Raw genomic sequence first — 7,603 nt, forward strand, 5'->3', positions numbered from 1 at the left:
CATCCAGCAGCACTGTGGAGAGGCCCACATAGCCACGAACAGGGACCTCTTGCCAACTGCTATGTGAAGGAGCCATGTTGGAAGCAGATCCTCCAGCACGTCACATCTTCGGATGCAACTTTCATTGACTTTCTGATGACCACTTCAGGAGAAACCTTGAGTCAGAAACTTCAGATAAGCTGAATTCCTGACCCACAAATTGTGTGAAATGCAAGTGCCCATTAGCAAATCTTCATCATCTCCATTTCCGCCCCGTCATGTTAACTCTTGACTAAACCACTGCAGCTGCTTCTCTAATAGATTTCTTTGCTTTCAAAGTTCTTCCTTTTCTGAAATTCACTTTCGCTATGTGGACCTGAGTGAAATGTCAAAGTACGAATCTGCTGAAAATCCTCTGAAGATTTTCCAGTGCTCCTAGGAGAAATCCTAACTCCCCAATGTGGTCTGTGAGGGCTGCATGATCTGACTGCTGCTGACCTGTCCCAACTACTTCTCATGACTCATTCTTTTCAACTCAAAATTCAGGCCTTCAAATGTCTTTCATTTTCCAGAATAAACCTTCCTTTTTCTCATTCCTTGACAAGACTTTTTGCACAAACTACTCTCTGCCCAGAACACTCCTCTGTTCTCTTTTCTCCCCCAGTTATTCTTCTCCCTTTGACCCCCATCTCTGAGAAGGCTGTCCTGACTTTCCTTGTCCAAGTCTGGGAAGTGACCCTCTTCTGTGCTCCATGACAATGCATCCTTATCACAATATTATCCATCCCCATGATATTACAGTAACAGTAATATTAATAACTTCTCATAACAGATGCTCTCTGGGACTATCCCTGTGTCATCTGAAGACATTTTCCCTACTCAAGAGCCTCTGCACCGGTCCTTGAAGATGCTCTTTGATCACAGAGCGTGCTTGACTCGCACTTAGGGCAGGCCAGAAGCACTGCAAAGTTAACCTCAATTAATGAGGGTTAAGAGTTGGTGAATAAATAGCCCATCTTCTTCACCTTATTGGGTCCTTTCCAAGGTGCGCTCTACGACATGTCTCAGAATTTCAATGGGATTAAGCCCCAGTTACCCAGAGGAGTTACCTGTCCATAAACATATCCTTCATTAGTGGTCTTTTTTTTCCCTCTGTGTCCCATCTCCACTCCCTCACAGCTTCTTGCATCTTTTCCCAAATAAACTACTAGTACACATATCTTTTCTCAGGGTCTGATTTTAGAGTTATCCACACTGGGTCACAACCACTTAGCACTTATCATGAGTTGGACACTGGGTCAAGCTCTTTATATGCATTATATGATTTAAGTCTCTTAGCAACCCAATGAGATAAGTGCTAATTCATAAAATTAGAGTAATAATACTTACTCATAGCATTGTTGTGAAGATAAATGCACATGAAGAATAATGCACATGAAGTGCTCAGAACTTGGTAAGACTGGAAGAGAAGACAAACTTGAAGAGTTTAGCACAGCCTTTAGCAGAGTAAGCAATTGGTCATTTGCCCAAGATCACACAGATATTAAATGATAGATTTTAACCAAATTCTGCCAGATTCCAAAGTCCTATACTGTCTTGTCAGTTGTAACCTTCTCTTCAATTATTTTCCACAGGAGACTGTAGGCTCCGTGGGAACAGGAAACATGGTTATTATATTTAATTTTATTCCCACACCCTGACATTCAGTAGATAGCAAAATATTTGTGTTGAAAATAATCTATTCTTCCCCCTCAAATCTGTTTTATATTTAGTTTATATTCATTACTCACAATAACTTTTCTTTGAGTCATTACTGAGAATAATTATAAAAACTATATATAAAAACAGCACGTCATCTTCAAAAAGTTGAATTTTTCTCTTATTTTTTTTTCTCTTCAGGAAAATAGTGTATTTCCATTTCAGGAAGGCAGCATATTTAGTGGTAAGGTCATGCTGGTTTTGAAGTCTGGAAGACCTGGTGCAAATCTTGTATTTTCAACTCTATAACCTTGGAAAAAATACTTAGCCTCTCTGATTTGTAGTTTTCTCATCTATAAAAGAGGAATGATTGTACTTCCCATAGTAGTTATTTACTGTTGCATAACAAATTACCTCAAAACTTAGTAGTTAAAGACAACAAACATTTACTATCTCACATAGTTTCTGAGGGTTAGTAATCCAGGCGTAGCTTAATTGGGTTGTTTTAGCTCAAGGTATCTCATGAGGTTGCAGTCAAGTTGTCGACTAGAACTGTCATCATCCAAAGGCTTGACTGGGGCTAAAGATTCATGTCCAAGCTCACTCATATACTTGTTGGCAGGACTCTCAGCTCCTCTCCATGAGAGCCTCTCACAGTATGGCAGCTAGCTTTCCCCAGAGAAAAAGTTCTAAGAGGAAGGGAGAGGTAGCCCCCAAGACAGAAGCCACAGGTGTTTTGTTACCTAATCTTGGAAGTGTCATACCATCACTTCTTCCATATTCTATTGGTTGCAGAGACCAATCCTTGCACAGGGTGGAAGGGGGAACCACACAGGGAAGTGAATCCCAGTAGGAAAGATCACTGGGGCCATCTTGGAGTTTAAGCACAACATCTCCCATATGGAGTTGTAATGTGGGTTTTTATGTGCATACAACATAGCTGTCTCCCAAAAAACAAAAAATTCTGTTTTATGGACTCATGGGAAGATACATGAGTTTTGAAACCCAAAGAACACACTTAAAAATTCAGAGTATAGTAGTCATCCTGGCACAATTACTGTCAAACAAATCTAATTATTAAATTTCACATCCTGCTGAGGACTTAACCAGCAATACTAATGACAGCCAAAACTGCAGAGCTTCTTATAGTTTCCAATATTTTATTTACATTGATCATTAGTTTTAATTTTATGCCATCATATATTTCATTTAGTTCAGCAACTCTAAAGTATATCAATTATTATGGTCATACTTTCCAAGTAAGGACAATGAGCTTTAGGAAGGTTATGTGATTTGTCTAAGGACACACAGCTATCCAGTGATGAAGGGAGAATTTAACCCAGGACTCATGACTCCAAAGTCCGTTCTCTTTTAATTGTCTCATGCTGTATTAGTGCTAAGTCAAACTCATTTTATAAAAAATAAAAAAAGAAGAGGAGGGAGTGTCATCAATATTGCCCTTTCCAAGAATTTCTACATAAGCTGACAGGAGTTTCCTTGGGGTTCTCTGTTCTGTGGTTGTCAATTATTAAACAGCCCAGGATCTCTCAGAGCACATCCAGGTATGTGCATAGAGCCCTGAAATGTTGATATTGCTTTAGGGGGTTATTTGTTTTTTGTAGCCCCACAGGCCATAGCTGGTGCATTTTGCCTGAGCTTCCTCATCCTTTGTACATATGCCCAGGGAGGAGAAGATGAATAGATAAGATCTTTCAGCCTGCAGATTTCCAGTAATTAATAAAAGCAAATGCTTTCTGTTGAGGGCCAGCTGAGACTCGAGGTGGTGAATAAGAGCTGTATGTGTAAGCACTGTAGGCTTCCAGCCAGCAAAGAATCCAGACAGAGCCTGCACCCTCCTGGTCTTAGAACTCTAAGAGCACAGAAGAACAGGGTACAGACCCATGGAGTATGACACTTATTTCAGGAACTTTGACCTGCTACATTCACAGGTCATGATAGCTTTGGTGCTACCTCTGGGGAAGGGCCACCATTCAACTGGCCAAGAGAAGAACCAAAGGAACAAAGGCATGAAGCTCTGGGAGTCTGATTGGGCCAAGTTACTGACAGTACTATTTGCATAGTTCTGGCCACTTTCCAAATGACCTCTCACTCAGGCTCACCACAGTCTTTACCCACAGAGCCACCTGGGGTGGAATGGGAGAGGCTTTTCTTATCCCCATCCAACAGATGAGGAGACTGTGACTCAGAGATGTGAATGACTTGGGCAAAGTCTAACAACAGTAACCACAGAGTAATGATTTCTAAGCTACTAATTAACTTTCTAACCATCTACCCATAAGGAATTGGCCTGTAGGTTGAAAAGACATTCCTGAGTCTCTGTATACCACACACCAAGGATTAGTATTCCAAGTAATCATTTTAGAAATTAAAAGTGTGATAGTTAAAATAAAGAAAATAAGATACTGAACACATCTATTAAAGAAAAACATCAGAATGAATACATCAGAAGACTGATTCATGGGCGTGGGGATCAGATTCCTCCTAAAAGTCATCATGAGGGAGAATGAGAAACATTAAGGGATATGGAAGATGGAAATGGAACTGCCAGTATTTGAATAACAGAAGTTCAAAAAATAGAGAAGTAGAGACAACAACGAAGGGAGGAAAATACTCAGAAAATATATTAATGTTAGATTTTCTAAAAGAAGAAAGAAAGGAAATAGGGGAGAGAGACTTTGGAATCAAAGTGTCAAATAGGATTTGAAACCCCAAACAAATGTGATTTAATCGAATTTGAAAACATCATAGAGAAAATTCTACGAGCTTCCAGAGGAAAAGAACGTATCACTTTGCAAAAGGACAAGACTCAGGTTAACCACTGGTATAAGAAGATGATGGAACAATATTTTTAAAGTATTAGACGACTGTAACTTTAATGCTAGAATTTTATAACCTCCAAAATTTTTACTTAAATGTGAAGGGACAGTAAAGATAATTTCAGGCATTCAAAGCCTCGGTAGTTTTACCACACAAAACTTCACTTTGAAAATACTCCATGCTTCATTTGATCCTCACAGGTCTGTGATGTGATGGTTGTTAATACTGTCTTTGAAGGCAAGATTTAAATGGTGGAATCACCTATCCATGGTCACACACTTGGGACTCACAGCCAGGTCAGAACTGTGCAAATCTCCTTCTTCTACTCTAGGATGTTGTCTCCTTGATGAAGCAGAAAGGAAGGTCATATAACTGCTCTCACAGCTTTCCTACCTGCCCTTGCCACTCAAGGGAATTCTAGAGTTGCCCTCTGCTTCACCATATCCGTCTTCTCAGGACTCCTGTTTTTCTACCAGAGAGACAAAGTCAATCTATAGGATCTATACAATCAAGGAATGAGAAAACATTCCTTGGGGACAAAGAGAAAGAAACACACAGGCTGAGTTCTGTGGAAAAATGATAGGGAAAAAAAAAAAAAAAAAAACCCGATGGGAAGCTGCTCTGGGATATAAGGAATCTGTGAGGAATAAGGGAAAGTCCTACAGAGCTATAGATGATCAGGAATGGTGTCCCATTGATGTCCTCTAAGAAATGCAAATAGAGGTTTTTAGTAACATTGTAGTTGCTTTTCTTTTTTTTTTTTTTTTCTCTCTGAGATAGACCCTCATTCCGTCACCCAGGCTGGAGTTCAGTGGCACAGTCTCAGCTCGCTGCAACCTCCTCCTCCCAGGTTCAAGTGATTCTCCTGCCTCAGCCACCCAAGTAGCTGAGACTACAGGTGAAGACCAACACACACTGTTAATTTTTGTATTTTTAGTAGAGATGGGGTTTCATCATATTGGGCAGGTTGGTCTCGAACTCCAGACCTCAAGTGATCTGCCAACTCAGCCTCCCAAAGTTCTGGGATTACAGGATTATGGCGCCTGGCCTAGTTGCTTTGAATTGTCAGAGAGGCATTTCCTTGGAAGTGAAATTGATCTGGAATTGGACCTTGTGGGTTCCCAGATTTGTAAGGAACATACCTATAACTGTGTGATAGCCTATCTGCTGTGGAGCAGACTTCCTTCAAGAAAGGGATCCCTGAAATAATAATAATGAGAGTAATAATGAAAAGATAATGACCCTGAGTGTGTGCTCCAGTGGTTGAAACCTTTGATTTCTGTCAGGTATGTTAGGGGAGCAGGGAGGTAGCCCACCATCTGTATTAGTCTTTTTTCTCTTTTTGTTTCTACTTAACCATTTTCCATTCCTCATTGCCTTTCTCACTGTGACAATGCTTTATTTCCACAAGGCAATTTATTGTTATGGACCAAGCAAGGGTCACGCCAATTTGAGTCCTAATCTCAATCCCCCGCAGTCCTGTCCCTTGATCTTAGATAAATTACTTTTTTTTCCAGGTAGAAATCATGTTTCCTTTTAACTGAGTACTTAATTCACAACTTTTTTTTTCTCTTGGTTGCTACTCTGGTAATAATTGGGTCCCCACCTATCAAGAACACTGCATCTGACCAGACGGAGAGCCAGTGTGAACATGGGCCCCAAACCAAGTCTTTCAGAATAACAAGGAACAGCAAAAACCAGCCTTTCCCTTCACTTCGAAAGGGGCTATGATTGGGAGGGTCCAAATTTTTACCATCCAAACACAGGAAACCAGGAACTCAATGCCAACATGGAAACCAGAATGTATCAGGAATGAAGCACAATACCCGCTCATATACACAAGGTCAATATGGGTTTGGGGAAACACGTATTTGAACATCTGGCCTCTTCTAGTACACAGGCCCCAGTCTAGCATTTTTAAAGGAAGATATTTTTGTTTCTATTACTTGCATTACTTTGCAAAGGGGTATACAGTCTACTAAATGGGATATAATGAAGGAGAATAAATCTGCTCACACACAAGAAACATTCCTGGATAATGACTTTTAGTTGTTGAAAATCAGCACATTACTGAAAAGTGGCACAAATTCAGGGCAATCTGAGAAAGAATTCAAAAGGGGTGGCTACATTTTCTGACTGGTTTAGGTAGGACCGCACACTTACCACTCCCATTTTTTTCAGTGTATATGTCAAGAGGCCAAAACCTCTGATCCTCAAAATAAGCGATTTTGTATATTACAGTGCACAGGACAACAGAAGGAAAGAGGCTGTCTTGGAGGGTGACTAAAAGGTCTTTTGCAAAAGATTCGTATTACTCTGAAGTGAAAGGACTGGAGCCCAGAGCCGTGTGGCCTTCATTAACTTGACCCTTCCTCTTCTTTGGTTGCAGTGGCCTCATTGGGAACTGTTTCTTCTACATATTCTGCTGGCTTCTCCTCTACCTCTTCTACCCCTTCTTGAGGATAGAGATCTGGGTATTCCTGCCTGCCTTCCTGAATGGCTCAGAACTGGTCTACACAGTCTGATCCCTTGACCTACTCATGTTATGGTGAAAGCAGGAAAAGGCTGCCTTGAGCTGTTCCCTCTAGGAGCTGTTGGCCATTCCCCCAAGGAAGAGGTAGTGCCAGTTAAGGTCCCCATTTGGCAGCATCGATCCATGCTCCTCCTAGGGAGGGATCACTGGAGTCATCAGCCACCAGCTCTGCATTGCTTGGAGTTTTGTGGTCTTCTTTGGTCACAAATATGATTCGATCCTTCTGTTCCTGCCAGCAGTAGCACATGGCTGCAGCCCAGCCCTTAGACCTTATAGAAGGGGCAGTGGCTGCTGCAACTTCACGTGATGACCTCCCTCTCCTCAGGCAGGGTGGGTGCCTCTGAGACCTGTGCAGACTGGAGATAAATTACTTAATCTTCCTGATCTCAATTTTTTTTTTTTTTGGTCTGTGGAATGGATTAAATCATAGCCATTCCCTGGCAGAGTTATTGAGAGGACTGCTTGAGGTAATGAAGGTGACGTCCCCGGCCAAGAGTGAGTGTCCACACACCTTCACCCTCATTCCCTTTTGACTTGGCTCCTTCATGAGGCACT

At 41.3% G+C, this 7,603-nt stretch overlaps 1 pseudogene; it reads right to left on the reverse strand.

Annotated features, from left to right (window-relative positions):
- Window positions 1-6,787: 6,787 nt before the first annotated feature.
- Window positions 6,788-7,295, reverse strand: LOC103219049 (mitochondrial intermembrane space import and assembly protein 40 pseudogene; annotated as a pseudogene).
- Window positions 7,296-7,603: the final 308 nt, after the last annotated feature.

Source organism: Chlorocebus sabaeus, chromosome 12 (assembly GCF_047675955.1).
Source record: "Chlorocebus sabaeus isolate Y175 chromosome 12, mChlSab1.0.hap1, whole genome shotgun sequence".
NCBI classification, from domain to species: domain Eukaryota; kingdom Metazoa; phylum Chordata; class Mammalia; order Primates; family Cercopithecidae; genus Chlorocebus; species Chlorocebus sabaeus.